General features: G+C 37.0%; 1 protein-coding gene across 1 annotated transcript in view; it reads right to left on the reverse strand.

Moving 5' to 3' along the window:
• Positions 1-17,592, reverse strand: part of OTUD7A (OTU deubiquitinase 7A) — a 430,692-nt gene that overhangs the window by 184,850 nt on the left and 228,250 nt on the right. The window contains 1 exon segment of the mRNA XM_043984737.1: positions 6,135-6,190. The gene's annotated coding sequence lies outside the window, so the exon portion shown is untranslated.

Here is a 17,592-nt window from a genome sequence, read left to right on the forward strand (position 1 = left end):
GTACGTATCAGAATAGTGTGGTTTACATGGGCAGTGGATAGGGAGCTAGCCTTACAGTCAGGAAGATATGGGATTGAAGTCCTACTCCTAACATATATCAGAACTATGACAATTGTCAAGCCATTTATTTAACTTCTTATACCCCCAGGGAACTCTTAGGACCTAAATTAAGATGAGTTTCAAATTTGCATCACTGTAGTTTCTAAACCCTGAGATCTCGAGGATGATAAAATCATATATTCCGACTCCCTGTCTTCCTCTCCTGGTTGGTAGGTAAGTAGGTAAGTAGGTAGGTAGGTAGGCAGGTAGGCAGGTAGGCAGGTGAGGTCTAGTGAGAACCTGATGAAGTAGAGAGAGGAGTGGTCTTGGAAATCAGAAAGATCTAGTTGTTCTAAGTCCTGCCTCTGTAACATATTATAGTGGAGAGGCAGAATGGTACAGTGGGTGGGCCTTGGGAGACAGGAGGGCCTGAATTCAGGTCTTGCCTCTTGCACATAGTAGTTATGACCACTGCTATGGCATTTAATCTCTCAATGTCCCAGGCAACTCCTTAAGACTATGAATTAGAAATCAGCTGCTGACTGGCATAGGTGGAGGGAGCTTAACAAAACCATGAAATAACAGGTCAGAACCAACACACACACACACACACACACACACACACACACACACACACACACACACACGGGATAGATGGAAAGAAGGGAAGTTTTATAGAATGTTAATATCAACTGAAGCAAGAGAACATTGTACACAGTAAAAGCAATATTCTTCTAAGAACAACTTGGAATGACTAAGCAGTTTTGAGTATTATAAATACTCAAGTCATCAACAACAGACCTATGCAGGAAGATGCTATCCATATCCAGGGAAAGAATTGATAAACAAAAGTATGCTTAGTACAGTTTTACATAGGTATGTCTAATGGTAGCTTTCTCTACAGTGGGGTTGGGATAGAGGGAGAAAAAAAAGTACATAGCAGAGAACAAAAGAAAACTTAGAAGGAAGCACAGAAAAGCAAGGTAGCTTTGAAAATGATGTGTGTTATTTATTATGTACTTTTTAAAAAAGTAAACTGTGAAGTGGAAATTCATGTTTTTTTAATTGAATCTTTTATGTTCTGTTGTGTTTGTAGAAATGTTCTCTTTGCCTTTTGTATTTAAGTTCAAAATTAATAAAAGTTTAACCTCTTCCAAAATGGAATCTGAATCTGTGTACATATATACATGCAAGTATATATAGGTACATATACACATATGTGAGTAGATGGATATAAATATGCATCTCAAAGAAAATTAAGTAGGGCTTCTGTTTGGAGAGCCCTTTTTTCTCTATTCCATGACTCCACTGATTACTCAACTATGCATAATAAAATAGTAGCCAAGGTTTAATGGCATTTTATTTTTTATGGCTTCAAAGTCATTCAATGAAATAAACCATACTGAGGACATGTTTAATTATGAAATGAAAGGTGGAATTTATTACAAAACATAACTATTTTTCAACTCTGATATAAAAATGGTAAATCCATATATTACTTCTAATTTCAGAAAGATTGCTGCTACATATATATATGCACATATATACATATACACATATACACATATATATTTCATTGTGTTCTCCCTACTAACCAGAAAAGAAATTCATCACCTGGGAGCCAAACCAGGAAACTTTAAGGGAAATTGGGCCCATGAATCACTATGTCTATTGTGTTGGTAGTACACATGCTGCAGTATATGTTTCCAATTCTGATTATTATGGTTCAATGAAAATTAAGGTAGGCCCCAGGGTTCTGCTTCAGGAATGCTGTGAGTACCAGGTACTTCAGCCATGCCAATTAACACAAACCAGAAATCAGGCTGAGTCTAAAAGAATTATGCTGTGGGCAAGTACGTTTTTATTGAAACCTGAAAATATGGCATTATCTCACTAATAGCAGTCCCCAACTTACAAGCAGCTTGTGTTTCAAATGTTTTCTGGTAACTTGGTAACTTGGATAACTGTTTACCAGGAAGGCATTTTTTCTACCCTTAGAAACAAATATTAAAATAGTGATTGGGTTCCCAGCATGGTCCCCTAAAGCCTGTTTACTATACAATATTATTTCATGACAACATTAGACTAATAGAAATGTAGAATGTTGGAGATGGAAGAGAGCTACATAGAGATAATTTTATAGATGAGAAACTGAGGTTCAGAGGAAGAAAATGATGATTAGAATTAAAACTGAGGTCTTCAGACTTCTATTTGTTGTTCAGTCATTCAGTTGTGTCTGACTCTCTGTGACCCCATGGACTTTGGCCAGGTTTTTGTTTTTGTTTTTGTTTTTTGCAAAGATGCTGGAATAGTTTGGCTATTTCCTTCTCTGGTATGTCCCCATTTTACAGTTGAGGAAACTGAGGCAAACAGGGTGAAGTGACTTGCCCAGGGTTACGCAGCTAGTGTCTGAAGCAAGATTTAATTTCAGGTCTTCCTAACTCTGGACCTGGTTATCTATCCACTCACTGCCCCTTGAACATCTATACCAATGCACTAAATGTATCATTGAATCAGAATATAAAACCACTTTTCATTCACTTGAGTGCCAGACACTGTCCTAGGCACTGAGGAAACAAAGCAAAAATGAAATTGTCCCTGCCCTCTGGATGCATAAATACTATTGAGGGAAAACCATGTATATACATAAGTAAATGCAAAATAAATACAAAGTGATTACCTTGCATATTTATTTTAGATGAATAAAGTAAGGTGCCACAGTGTATAGATTCCAGGACTTAAGAATCAGACTCAACTAGCTGTGTGACCCTGGGAAAAATATTTAAATTTCTGTGCCTCAGTTTCCTGATCTATAAAATGGGGGTGATAACCTCTTCATGGAATTTTTGTGAGGTTCAAATGAGAAATTTAAAGAACTTGCAAAACTTAACGTGCTATATAAAGGCTAGCTATTAGTCACTTAGGGGCAACTGGGGGCACAGTAGATAGAGCACTGAGCCTAGAGTCAGTATGAGTTCAAATCTGGCCTCTGACATCAGTTGGGTAACCCTGGACAAGTCACTTAACCCTGTTTGCCTCAGTTTCCTCATTTGTAAAATGAGCTGGAGAAGGAAATGGCAAACCACTCCAATATCTTTGCCAAGAAAATACTCAAATAGGGTCATGAACAGTTGGACATGAATGAAACTACTAAAAAACAAAAATTAATTATTACTAATTATTTCATGAGGAGAGGGCACAGGTCTGTTATGAAAAGCAATTTATTGACAATAGAACAGGGCACAGTGGAAAGCCAGGGGTGAGTAAGATAAGGGCACAAGAGTAATGAAGTTGATGTGAATGGGAATGAGAGTGTGGGGTCGGCATGGATCAAGGACCAGCACTTTAGACCAGGCAGTCCAAACCCTTCAGAATTACATAGATCCTGAGTAAACCAATAGGGCAGTAAATTGTCACTTTTGTAAAAATAATGTTGATTTGATTATCTAACCCTGAGAAAGAAGTTGGGGGAAGACAAGACATGCATGCAGCAAGAGGGCATAATATCCCATCCTTAGTCCTGGTTCTGCTTAAGAATAAGTCAAGGCAAGGGTTGGTAGAATCCTAGAGCCAGGCAACGTATAAAAGAATGAAACATGGTTGAGCTACTCATCCTCAATCGGGTTTGCCCCAGAACTTCCCAGGGCAGGGAAGAATGATCTTTATCTCATCCAGGCAGGTGTCTGGGTCCCCATGCTGACTTTACATTATCAATCTAATAATGTCTTATATTATTAATCTAATAATTTATTGACCATGTCAATATAGGGGTCAGTGGAATCCATGAGAAAGTGTGTTCTGAGTTTCTACTTGAAGTTCAAGAATACCTATTCATTGTATTCAAGAATACAGATTAAAAAAAAAGAATACAGGTTCAGTGAACTGCCTGTCTAGAAGTAAGAATGGAAATACCCTTTGATTAAAGTCACCTCTTACTAGAACCTCCAGCAGAAAGGTGGAAAGAAGATGGCAGCCATGCCTGCTGAAATGTGAATTTCATTTGTTAATCAGGATTTTGTAAGTTGCAGCTTACCTATATGGTAGAATCATATCACATGTGCATTTAACTTAAACAAATTCAACTGTAACCCTTAGGGGAAAAACTGCCTTCTTTTAAAAATATTTAAGTCTCTTTAAATACCAACTGTAAAAGATACTGTACTGTACTTTATGGACAATTTAAGAGATTTTTCAAGAGTCCTTTTTAACTCTATGGTTTAGAACATAAGACCCACATCAACAACTTCACTGGACTATTTCATTTTAGGTCACTTTTTTATATGAAATGCATCTTAAATTCAGTAGGAACCCAAATACAGAAAGGTCTGGCCCATATGGGGAGTTTCAATTTATTAGTTCATAGAATCTCAAAGAGGAGAAGTAGCTCAGGGGCCAGGTCATTCAAGTCATGTCTATGACACAGCTAGCAAGTCTTTCCTTGAAGACTCTCCAAAACAGGGAGGCCAGCTAAATCCCAGAGCCAGCCCCTTCCACTTACGGAGAGCTCTAATTATTCAGAAGTTTCTTGTTATAGCAAACCTAAGTTTTGGCTCCTTGCAATTTTTCTTTGTCCTCTGAGGCCAAGTAAAACAAATACAAACCCTCCTTTCATGTGCCAAAAAAAAGGACTATGACACCATCTTCATCCATAATTAACTCTTGAGACAGTTTGACTGAGAATATTTCCATACTGCTTTAGCAAGGCTTGTTTACCTTAAGGGGATCCCATGTGAATGGTTCAAACTTCCTATACCTTAATGATATGACATTATCTTACGTAAGCTAAATATAATACCACCTTATTTGTTTCAAAGAGATCTCATTTGAGATTTTTGTGCTCATTTCAGTTCAGGCTATCCTATACTGCAAGGATATGACATTATCAAATAATGTAAGCTGAATTTCAGAAGAGCAGAGGCTCCTTTTTTGGGACTAACAACCTATGCACCAAATTCTAAGGCTAGGGTGCTGAGGGGTAGGCGTGGGGTTTTTAATTGTTTCTTTTTAATAGCTAGGTGCCATTAGACAACAATGAGATATTCTTAAACCTTGAAAATCTAATCAGATTAAGACAAGGTATTTTATATTTTCCAAAAGAATTACAAAGATGCAACCCAGAGCCTATGGCTAGTAGTTATTGATATTGACAATATTGGGGATATTTTTGTCAATAAGCATGGCAGACAAATGCCACATATTTGCTTGTGTGGAATTTAATCTCCAAAAATTCTAAATATTTTATAAATATTATCTTACTCCTCTCTCCCTATGTCAGTTATTGTAAACGTTTTTAGGCAAAAGGATAAAGTGATCCATGTATTTGGTGAACTATTCCTAGCATTTATATAGAGAGAAATAATTGAAAAAGTTCATTGGTCGTTGTGTTAAACAAAGAACGAAAAGTTGTAATAACACATTTGGGCCCATGCTAATTATATATAAATGAAAATGCTGGTGCTTTTACACTATTAGAGTAAAAACTTGCATTTCCCAGATTGAACAACTGAAGATGTGCTACTGAATAAAATGTTTAAAGGTACACATGCAGAAGTAAATTCATAAAGATCTTTGACATTCATGCTCTTGCCTATTAATGGTTTTTATAAAGTGTGAAAAGACAAGGCAAAAACACCTCCTAAAATGTATTTTATCATGCATAAAGCTGAGTGAGTTTTATCACAAGGACTTTTAGGACATTGTAAAGGAGCAAAATTTCATTCTTGTCTAACTCGAGTCTCAGAATACTTAATGTTACAAATACAGGGAATGATAATGATCTGTTTCTGGGAGATAATGTGAATGAAAAAGTGAACTTTTATAGACTCTGGTAACAAGAAGGCAATTGTCCTGACTTGTGCTAAAAACCACATTACTTTACCAACATAAATGCATGTACTCTACCTGTAATGATTAAACTTTAGGGTGACTCAGGTGTCAGAGACATTATCTCATCACTGGGAATCAGTAGCAACATGTTTGACATACGGCCCCTCCACAAAGCTGTCATGAACAATTTCATAATTATGTGTGTGCATGTATAGGCACTCCTTCATGCACATGATTTATGTTTCGATTAACCTCTCAAACAAACCTACCTTAAAATACTCAACCTTTTTATGACGAATTTTTGATTGGCTTGAAATCCATATGGCTGAAACAAAAAGGACAATGAGTAAATTCACTATGTAAGGTCAGATTGATACATCTATTGTCAATTATAGTCATTTGTTTGAACTAAGTGCCTTTTTGGTTCACCAAAGTTATAAATTATAAGATAAGGTACTTGAATTTTACAAGCATTTATAAATATTAATTGTGTATTTCCTTACAGTCCCAGATTCATTGAATATTCACAAACAAAACATCAGGAATCTTGCCAAAAGTAACAAAGGATAGAATTCAACTGCATGGACAAAATGGAATGAGACAAATCTGGGATTTTGAACTTTCTAACAATGCAAAGAGTTAGATTGTACAGTTTCCTATAGGTAAAATATGGCTGAAAGAACAATAACATTAGAATAGAAGTCCTGAATTCAAATCTCAACTCTGGACAGTTATAACCTGTGTGACCTTGAACAAGGAATAGCTTCCTTCATCCACAGGGATTTGGACTAGATGGTGCCTGGGGTTTCTTCCAACTCTAAATCTATGGCCTATGATTTTAAAAAAAGTCTTTTTCTTATTATCCATTCTTTACAGTACCTATTGATATCCATATGAACAAATTAGATCATTTATTTAGAGTAGTTATGGATTATCTTAAGTGATTTTTGGAAGCCCTTAACAATTCTATGACTTAGAGGCAGCTTGATATAGAAGAAAAAAATAGATGTATAATCAAAAGAAGACATGGGTTCAAATCTTCATAATGAAAGCCATGTGACATGAGAAAGTGACAAACTCATTGAATCTTAATTTTTTAATTTATCAATGGCAGGTAATAAAAATACTTTACCTATCTTATAAGGTCTTGAGAAACACAATTTATAAACCTTATTCCACTACATAAATATGAATTATTACAACCCTAATTACTGAATATTGTCCCTGTTCTTTCCTATTTGTACACAGTATCCCAAATTCACCATAAATTGTATTATTAATTTGACAGTAAATTAAATCCTTTTATAATGACCTCCAAGGGACTAACCAAATTCTTTTGTCATTCTTTTTTACTACTAAATATTGCATGTGAAACTTACCAATCAACTTAGATTTGTCAAAGACATTTCTACACAAATAAAGTATTATAACTATAATAGCAAATTGTATTATGTACAACGATGTAAATTATATATGAGGGCAGCTGTGTGGCACAGTGCATAGAGTACAAGGCCTGGAATCAGGAAGACTCATCTTCCTGAGTTCAAATCTGGCCTCAGACACTTACTAGCTAGGTGACGTTGGGCAAGTCACTTGACCTTGTTTGCCTCTGTTTTCTCATCTGTAAAATGAGCGGGAGAAGGAAATGGCAAACTACTCCAATATCTTTGCCAAGAAAACCCCAAATGGGATCATGGACTGTCAGACATGACTAAAACAAATCCAACAACAACAACTTATTATCATTTGTATATTATATAATACAATACTATATTTACATATGTATAATATTATATTTATATAGCTAGATATATATGCCTTTGCCAAATCATATTTATGGATATTTACACAGAAATGTAGATGCATGAATCTAAGTAAACTTGACTGAACCTCACTTTCACCTTCATGTAAAAGGAGGGAGTCAGACCATCTAGATTCATGATCTTTTGACTAAAAGGAACCTTGAAGGTCATAGAACTGTGGATCCTGGATCATCTGAATACCTCTTTTCCACATGAACATGAGCATGGAGTTTAGTCCTACGAGAATAGTGTCAGGAGTTCTAAAGCTCAGAACAAGGTGAAAGACTGGGCAGGAAAGCTAAGTATATCTAAAAAGTGGTTTTTGGTTTTTCCAAATGCTATTATCAGGTAAAAGAGGAGGATTGAAAAAAAAAAAAAGAAGTTGCTCCTCTAGTTGATGTGGAAAAGGATAGCAATTCAAATCTTATTCTGTTTCTGTTTTCTTTTTCAAGGATAATGATAATTGGGCTGAAAAAGACAGAAGAAACATGTTTTATAGAAAGATGATACCCAAGAAAAGAAAGAAGAAAAGAGGGAGCCTCACTGCCTTTGATGAGTTCGATTTATCTGGCCCAGACAAATTACATTCTTGGGTACTGAAAAATCTGGCAGGTATCACTGCTGAACCCCTCTCAATGATTTTTGTCAGACTGTGGAAAATGGACAAAGAAGAGGTATTGATTTTTTTAAGTGGAAAAAAAATGGAGTCTGAAAGTGGAGGCCAGGGACCTTGACTTTAATTCCTGAAAACATTCCAGAATATATTATTAAAGGGATTATCATGACCATCTAGAACAGGAATGTCAATTGCAAAGACCCAGCATGGATTTATCAACAAATGGCCATGCAAGATTCAAGGAGAATCTAGAGAGAACGATCTCTGAATCAGTACTAGTTGGTTTTTAATTGCTGAACGCCAGACTAACCTTTCTTTTCTTTTATTTTTTTTGACAGGGCTATTAATCTTGTAGATCATGAAAATTCCACAGATATAGTTTACTTATAATTAAATTAACTGTTTGACAGCATCTTGATATTTTTGTAGAAACAATGGAAAGTAGCAAGCTACATAATAATATGATTATGATTCAGAACTGGATGAATGGTCATCCCAGAGGAGATGTTATTGGTAATTGGATATGGACTTGGAAGGAAATATCTGCTGGTGCTCTAGGGGTCTGTCATTGACCCTGAGCCAATGAACATGTTTGAACAATGACTTGGATAAACAAATAAGACATACTTATCAAAGTTACAAATGACAGGAACCTGAGAAGGATGGATAACATACTCAATGACAGAATCAAGATTCAAGAAGTTGATAAACTAGAACAATGACCTCCAAAGTGAAGGTCAGAACATGGTGACAGGTGAGGAGGGTTGGTGGCACAAGTCCAAGAGGTTATGGATTATATCCCGTCCTTCCCACAATAACCAATCCTGGGACTTGTCTCCAAAACCTCACTTAGCATTAACCTCCAACACCAGCTCATTCTGATTTCTCCCTTTTCTGTGCAAGCTCCCAGTTTCTCCCCTCCTGAGTCATACTGGGGACCCTTGAGAACTGTTATGATACAAATGAAACCCAAACAACAGCAGCATCAACTATATAGGTGCCACTGAAAAAATGCCCATCGTCCTCATTCTTACTGCTTTCTTCCAGAACACTGTGTCAGGCAGTTCTTGAAGGGTAGGCTCTGCTTTCAGGGGAGTCAGTAAATAAACAAGAGCCCCATCTCCCTTCTCATTTGATGTGGGATGAAGTACTACAGGATGAGGAGCAACAGGTGGTTTGTAATGGGCATAACAGCCCTCATGAAACTTTCTTTTCTCCCAAACTCATCCCTCTTTCAAACTTCCCTATTTTTGTGCAGGGCACTATCATCCTTCTAGTCATTCAGACATAACTTCAGGGCTGTCTTCAGCCCCTCATTCTTTCACCCTACATATGCAATCAGTTGCAAAGCTTCATTTCTACTTCCATTTCTCTCTCATCTGTCCTATTTCTCTCCTCACATATCTACTACCATAGCTTAGGCTCTTGTTAATTATGGCCTGGACTATCAAAATAGCCTTTTAACTGTTCTTCCTGTCTTAAATCTCTCTCTCTCTGTGTGTGTGTGTGTGTGTGTGTGTGTGTGTATGTGTATGTGTGTCTGTCTCTCTGTGCCTCTGTGTGTTTCTGTGTGTGTGTGTGTGTGTGTGTGTGTGTCTCAGTGTCTGTGTCTCTGTGTCTCTCTCTCTCCGCCCCCCTTCCTCCCTCCCTCCCATCCTACATATAGCTGCTAAGTGAAGGTCTGGCCATGTCACTGTTCTATTCCATATACTCCAGTGACTATATATTGACTTAAAATTAAATATTATTTCACTTTTATCTCATACTTTTAGAATTTCTATTTTTGTATGTTTTATATTATATGTAATTATTAGTACAGGACCTCTATATCTGAACATTCTGTGATACTTCTTGCAGTATGTAGGCCAGTAGCTACAACTTGGAAGTACTCTGTTAAACAGATATTTCTGTTCAGAAAGTGATGCTTCTAATAGGATTTAACTTTAATTTTTGTTATTTTAAATTTATAAGCAATGATAGTCTATTATTTTATTGCACATTTCATTTCCTAATAGGATAATAGAAAGAGTAAGAAAAATATGGCTCCATTATTACCATGCTAATGTTTGGGAGGGCAGTATGAATAACCATTTAGCTAGACACTGATAATTCCTTCCTTCTCTGATTTACCAATTTGCAGCAGAGCTCTGATAGAATGAACTTGAACACTCCATAAACTTCTCCTTTCAGTTCCTGCTCTAAGAATAGGATTTAAACTACTTTCCTACCTTAGCTCAAACATCTTAACATTTTATGAGATTTGATTTCTTATTGAAACTGACTTAGATATGAAGTTGATGGTTATAAGTTCAGTTGTTTGAGCCAAGAAGGGAACTGAATTTTTAAGCAGAAAAAATATATTTCCATGCTCCCCTGAGGGAAGAATGGCGAGACCAATTTCACTCAAATACTATACCTTTTGGCACAAAACCAAATATAGAGAGTTGCAGCCCTGAAGGAAAAATTTTCAGCAGTTTGAAACCATTGATAACAAGGTTACAATAATGAAAATCATTTTGCTACTGGCCAAGACTGGACATTTTTCCCACACACACAAAAAGAGAGGCCTCTGGGATAAAGCAGAAATAAGCCATCTTTTAGTCCTCAGTCTTGAAATTCAGTGAGAGAGACAACATGGTGGTAGTTATTTCCTAGTCCTGGTCATTAATGAACTTATTTTAAGCAGGGTTATATCTCCACAACACCTTTCACATTTATATTCCCCAGTCAAAGCAACTGTCCTGGTTCAGATTCTCTCAGCTCTTCCTTGAATTATTCTAGTAGCCTTTTAAGTGAGGCCCCTACCTCAAGTTTTACCTTCACCTAAACTACCCTAACAAAACAAACTTCCTAACTTTTTGTTGTTTTGTCCTTCATTCTTGAAGAGGACCACGACATTGGAAGATAATGTCATGATTTGCAATGAATTGGATTTAAGTGAGGAAGGGCTATGCAAGGTCACCAGACTCACTCTCTCCTTCAGAGCCATCAGGGTCCATTGGCAAGATATGTATCAGGACAACTGGAGATGGCCCTGGATGATTTAAGGCAATTACGGTTAAGTGACTTGCCCAGGATCACAAAACTAATAAGTGTCAAGTGTCTGAGGCTAGATTTAAACTCAGGTTCTCCTAACTCCAGGGCCAGTGCTCTATCCATTGAATCACTTGGTTGCCCCCTCCTAACTTATAAGTCTAATGATGATGCTTTCCCATCCTTGCTGAAAAATCTTTATTGATTTCCCATTGCCTATACAAATACTTTTAGATGGCACAATATTGCCCCAACCAGCCTTTCTAACTTTATTATATGTATGTATGTATCCATGTATCTATCCTTTCATCTATCTTTGACAGAAGTACAGGTCAAAATGATATGGAAGATAATAGGAATAGGAATATGGAAGAGAATGAGGGTGATGGGAATTGTCCCAATGGCTCCTGTGCAATCACTGCTGTTGTTGTCTGGGTTATGTTTATGTTATTACTGTTCCCATTGTATGGGAGGCAGAGGGGTGTGAACCTGAATCTGACTTGATACAAATCAACAGGGAAACATGGTACTTAAAAAATCTATTGTTATTCTAGATTTCATTAAGAGAGCCATAATATCTAGAACAACACAGATGAGAGTCTTGCTTACTCTTCAACTGTTCCTCCTTAACTCTTCCCCTTGTGGTCAGAAAGAACACCCCAGAAATAACCAATCCCAGACTGTTTGACTGCTCATATAGATTGGAAGCTCACAGAAATGCAAGTCACCCACCTCTTATGACAATAGAGAATACCACTGGACCTTCTGCCCAGCCTCTGTGACCTGCAGATCCCCATCACTGTCATCTGATCTAATGATGTAGCTAAGGTACCATTGGGTATTGCCATTTGTGCTCCTACTATACCTTTTAGATCCACCCTATAGCTCGACTTGCTGTAGGGAAGGAACTGTCTCTCCCTATGTGTATCTCCAGACCATAACACATTGTTTGGAACATAATAAGCATTTAAATGATTTTTCATTCATTTATTCTTTCAAGTTTCTTTTTTTGTGTGTGTATAGTTCTATTTGATAGGTCTTTATACTGAGCTCAGGAAGGGACCTTAGAAATGGGATAATCCAATCTCCTCTCTTTACAAACTAAAGTTGAGAAGGTTAAATGACTCACCAAGACTACAAATCTAATCAGTAGATGCTCTAGGACTAGAAACTAGCATCAAGAAAACCATTCTTTTGGAGTCAGAAGACCAGGTTCAAATGCCATATTTGCAACTTGCTACCTGAATGACCTTGGGCAAATCTCTTAATCTCTTTGGGTTCTATTTCCTCTTTTGTAAAATGAAGAGGTCAGATTAGATCACCTTGACCTCTGAGGTCCCTTCCAGTTCTCAATCTATGACCCCATGGCTCTAAGTTCATAGCACTTTCCATTGAACCACCCTAATTTTCCCCCCTGAAACATCCAATAAAGGGGTGTATACTTTGAAAGAAAAAAAACTTGAAATGAGAATCATATTATTTAAAATTTCAAGATAAAGCACGGCTTTTCTACTAGTTTTCATTAAAGCAATAAGCAGGTTATCAAAGAAGCAAGTAAGATAGCAAAATATGACTGAGCAATTATCATATGCATGACATAGGTGTGGAGGATACAAGGAAGAAAAAGACATGATTCCTACCTTTCACTGAGATGAAAAATTAAAACAATAATGCAAGTAGTAGTATAATACAATTTTAGAGGAGGGAGAAATTACCATGGCTTGGGGAATATGATCAGTCTGGTCCGTGTATAGAATATTAAACAGAGATAAAGGAGATGGGTACAAATTCTGGCCCTGACATAGTATCCATGTCACCTTGGACAAGTAATATTTCCTCTAAGTTTCCTCATCTGTAAAATGGAGCTCATTCCTAGAGGGCAGAACTAACAATAATCAGTGGAAGTTTAGGGAGATGAGATTTCAACTCATAGGAAAAGTGTCTAAATGAAATGAAAATTAAGAGAAATTTAAATTCTTATACCTAGATACAAAAAATGTTCAAGTTTACAAGTACAAGGAGCATGATATGTGACTAGAAAGGAGTTCAGTTCATTTAAAAGAGACCCTGGTGTTTTTGGTGTAATTGTAATCTTTGGCTGAATTCAAGAAGAGGAAAATTTTATTCTCACTGCCCCCAGCTAACCTGATCAGATCACATCCAAAGCATCGTGTTTCTTTCTACAGTCCATGTTTCAAGATAGACATTGAGAAACTGGAGGACAATCAAGATCATGAAGGGCCTTGTAACCATTCCATGTGAGCATCGATTGAAGAAACTGGTGATGTTTAGCCCAGAAAATAAATGACTTAGTTGGGGTACAATAACTGAATATTTGAATATTTCGAGGGCTCTCAAGTAAAGAGGGATTCAACATGTTTTCCTTGGCTTCAGAAAGAAAAAAGCGATTAGAAAAAGATTTTGGATCAATACAAGGAAAAACTTGTTAACAATTTTTGCTGTCCAGGGAGCAACTATGTGGCGTAGTGGATAGAGCACTGGCCCTGGATTCAAGAGGACCTGATTTCAAATCTGACCTCAGACACTTGACACTTACTAGCTGTGTGACCCTGGGCAAGTCATTTAACCCTCATTGCTCCACCAAAAACAAAACAAAACAAAACAAAACACAATTTCTGCTGCCCAAAAGTAGAATGGACCACTTTGGGAAGGAGGGGTTTTCCCCTTCCTTGGATAACTACTTGTTGGAAATATTATAGAAGGACCCTTCCTGCTCTGTGATTCTGAGTCATATACTCTCTTTGAGTGTAGGAATTGTTTTCAATTTTGTCTTTGTATCCTCAGCATCTAATACAGAGCCCTGCAAAAGTAAATGCTCAATAAATGTTTAAATTGAATTCTGACATCACAATAATTTTATTACCTGCCTCATAAAACTATCTTAAAGAATGCATTTTTGTAGATTGTAAAAAACCACATGAATATTACTGCTTTTATTATTGAGAATTTGGACCCCAAACAGTGCTTCAAAGTCAAGATATGACTAGGAGAGATGGAAGAGAGGTGAAGGGCACTTTGAGATTATTTTTTTTGAAAAAAGGAACATAAATGAATGAAATGTGATTAGAGGAACAGAGGGAGCAAACCAGTGTGACTGGAGTGAATAGTTCAAGTTAGGAAGAGTAATGGGGGGAGAAAAGATCTAAGAGGTAGGAGGGGACTAAGGAGTAACTATTTTAATTATGAAAATATTAGTAAGATACCATCACCATCTGTTTTGAGTACTGACAAACCCTGATAAAGAAAATGGACAGCTCAACCAAAGTTGGAAATTAGAGTGTATTGAGCAAATACCTAATTATTTCATTTTTATCATTGTCAAGATGGATGATACAGAAAAGTATGGATCCTAAATTCCTAAATTCAAAATTGTCGGTGTTTTACTCTGAATGAATAAAGTCTACTCTGTAAAAGCTTGCCATATTTAGAGATGATTTCTTCCTGGAGCTCCCATACTACATTGCCAACTGCCTGTGAACAACCACCCTAATCTATGTCCCAGAGATACCTAAAACTCAATATGTTCATAACAGAATTCATTGTCTTCTCTCCTAAATCTTCCCTTCCCTTCTAACTTTCCTAGTTTTTTTGATGGGGTGACCATCCTCTTGGTCATCCAGGCTTGAAACTTTGAAGTCACCTTGTACTATTTCTACTTTCTCATTTCTCACATGAAATTAGTCGTCAAGTCATCCCATCCTACCTCCACTGTGTGTCTCAAACCCATCCCCTCCTTTCATTCCCACTATCACTGGTATAATTTAGACTCTTGTTATTTCTCTTCTAAACTATTTTTAATTTCTTTCTAATTGATCTCCCTACTTCCTCAATTCATACGATGTACGGTTGCCAAATAAATTTTCATATAGAGATCTAACTAAGCACTTCATTCCACTATTCAAAAATCTTCCACCACTGCCTGCCTACAAGATAAAATATGAACTTTATCTGGGAGTTAAAGGATAATGATAGTATCCAATATTAACTAGCATTTATATATCTCTTCCTATGTATAGGCACTTTAAAAATGTTATCATCATCAGATCCTTACAACAACCCTGGGAAGCAGGTTCTATAATTATACCCATTTTTACAAAAGAGGACACTGATGCAAACAGAAATTAAGTGACTTGTCCAGGGTCACACAGCTAGTTAGCATCTCAGGCCAGATTTGAGCTTAGGTATTTCTGACTCCAGGTCCAGTGCTGTATGGTCTGTACCACTTACCTTTTCAGCCTGTCTGACAACCTTGTCAACTGTGCTTCTGCAACTTAATCCTGCCCTCTCCTGTCTCACTGCACTTGCACAGACCTAGAATAGAATCACTCAATACTATCATTTGTTGAAATCCTTTGATTCCTTCAAGTGTAAGATCAAGAGTCATACCTCTACCATGAAGCTTTCAATGATTTCCCTTTTCAGGTAAAAATTATCTTTCCCTCCATCATCCTTTTCCCTTTTCCTACATATATATTACATGCTAACAAATTATTTGTGAACACGTGTTCTCCCTCCTCGAGGGACAGCCTGGTACAGCAGATAGAAGGTTAGCCTCAGAGTCAGGAAGGCCTGAAATCATGTCTTATCTCTGATATTTATTATTCAGTTGTTTTCTAGTTGTGTCTGACTCAGTGATCCCATTTGGAATTTTCTTGGAGAAGATACAAAGTGATTTGCCATTTCCTTCTCCAGCTCATTTGACAAATGAGGAATCTGAGGCAAATAAGATTAAGTGACTTTTCCAGGGTCACATGGCTAGTAAGTGTCTGAGGACAGATGTGAACTCAGGAAGATGAGTCTACCTGACTCCAGGCCTAGGACTCTATGCACTGTACCACCTACAACAAGCAATTAGTGTCCTCTGGCAACTCTCTAAAATAGGATTCTTAATTTGAGGTTTCTGAACGTGTATATATACATATATGTATATGTATACATATATATGCATGTTTTAATAATTATATTTCAGTATAGTTGATTTCCTTTATAATTATATATATTTTATTTTATGCCTTTAAAAACTTTGTTCTCAGAAAACATCTAGATCCTTCATCAGATTGCAAAGGGTCCTTGTCACAAAAAATGTTAATAACCCCTGCTCTTGAGACCAAGCTAGAGAAGAGGAACTGAACTGCGTGTGTGGGGAGTTTGCACATGGGCCATTTCCCATGCTGATGAAATAAAAACATGGCCCTAATCCCCCTAGAAAGACTTTGAGCTCCTTGGGGGCAGTGATTATGTTGTTTTCTATCTCTGAATCTGCCCAGCACCTAGCATAGTACTTATTAACTGTCGGACTGAACTGGGACTGTTTCTATTCCTAATGGTGAACTCCTCCATTATAATTAAGATCCATTTCGGGGCAGCTAGGTGGCACACCGGCCATGGAGTCAGGAGTACCTGAGTTCAAATCTGGCCTCAGACACTTAACACTTACTAGCTGTGTGACCCTGGGCAAGTCACTTAACCCCAATTGTCTCACTGAAAAAAAAAGAAAGAAAGAAAGAAGATCCATTTCAACAATTTCAGAATATAGCTTTAAATCAAAGTGCCAAATGTCATGACAATAGGAGCAACTAGATCAATTTTCTTTTCTTAGTTTTTAATGAGAGCTTGGTGATCTTGCCATAAATTAAGGTATGGAAAAAATAGTTTATCTGATAACATCACACCAATATGGCTGTTATTTATCTAGCCATCTCATAGCTAAGAACTTGGAATGAAGAAAAAAAAAGTCTTTAATGGACTCAAATACATCAAATGGATCCATTCACTAAATACTCACTCATACACTTTAATGTAGAAGTCCTTGGGTCTTCCGCTTTCAGCCTACTTCCTCTTAGTTTATGTATGATTTTAATGAAGTTGGCTATTTACCCTCTCAGCCAATAATAGGTTGGGTCAGCTAGGTAGTGCACTGGATAGAATGCTGGCCCTGGAGCTGGGAGTTCGTGAGTTCCAATCTGACCTCAGGTACTAGCTGGGTGACCCTGGGCAAGTCACTTAACTTTGTTTGCCTCAGTTTCCTCATCTGTAAAATGAGCTGGTGAGGGAAATGCCAAACCACTCCAGCATCTTTGTCAAGAAAACCCCAAATGAGGTCACAAAGGGTACGGCACAACTGAAATGACTGAACAATAACAACAACAAGGTATAGTCATTTATAAACATCAAATTTGTGAGTGGAGGTAGAGTAGAAGGAGATTGTTCATTAATACTCTTTTTTTTTTTTTGTGAGGCAATAGGGGTTAAGTG

Source organism: Dromiciops gliroides, chromosome 2 (assembly GCF_019393635.1).
Source record: "Dromiciops gliroides isolate mDroGli1 chromosome 2, mDroGli1.pri, whole genome shotgun sequence".
In the NCBI taxonomy this organism is placed as follows: domain Eukaryota; kingdom Metazoa; phylum Chordata; class Mammalia; order Microbiotheria; family Microbiotheriidae; genus Dromiciops; species Dromiciops gliroides.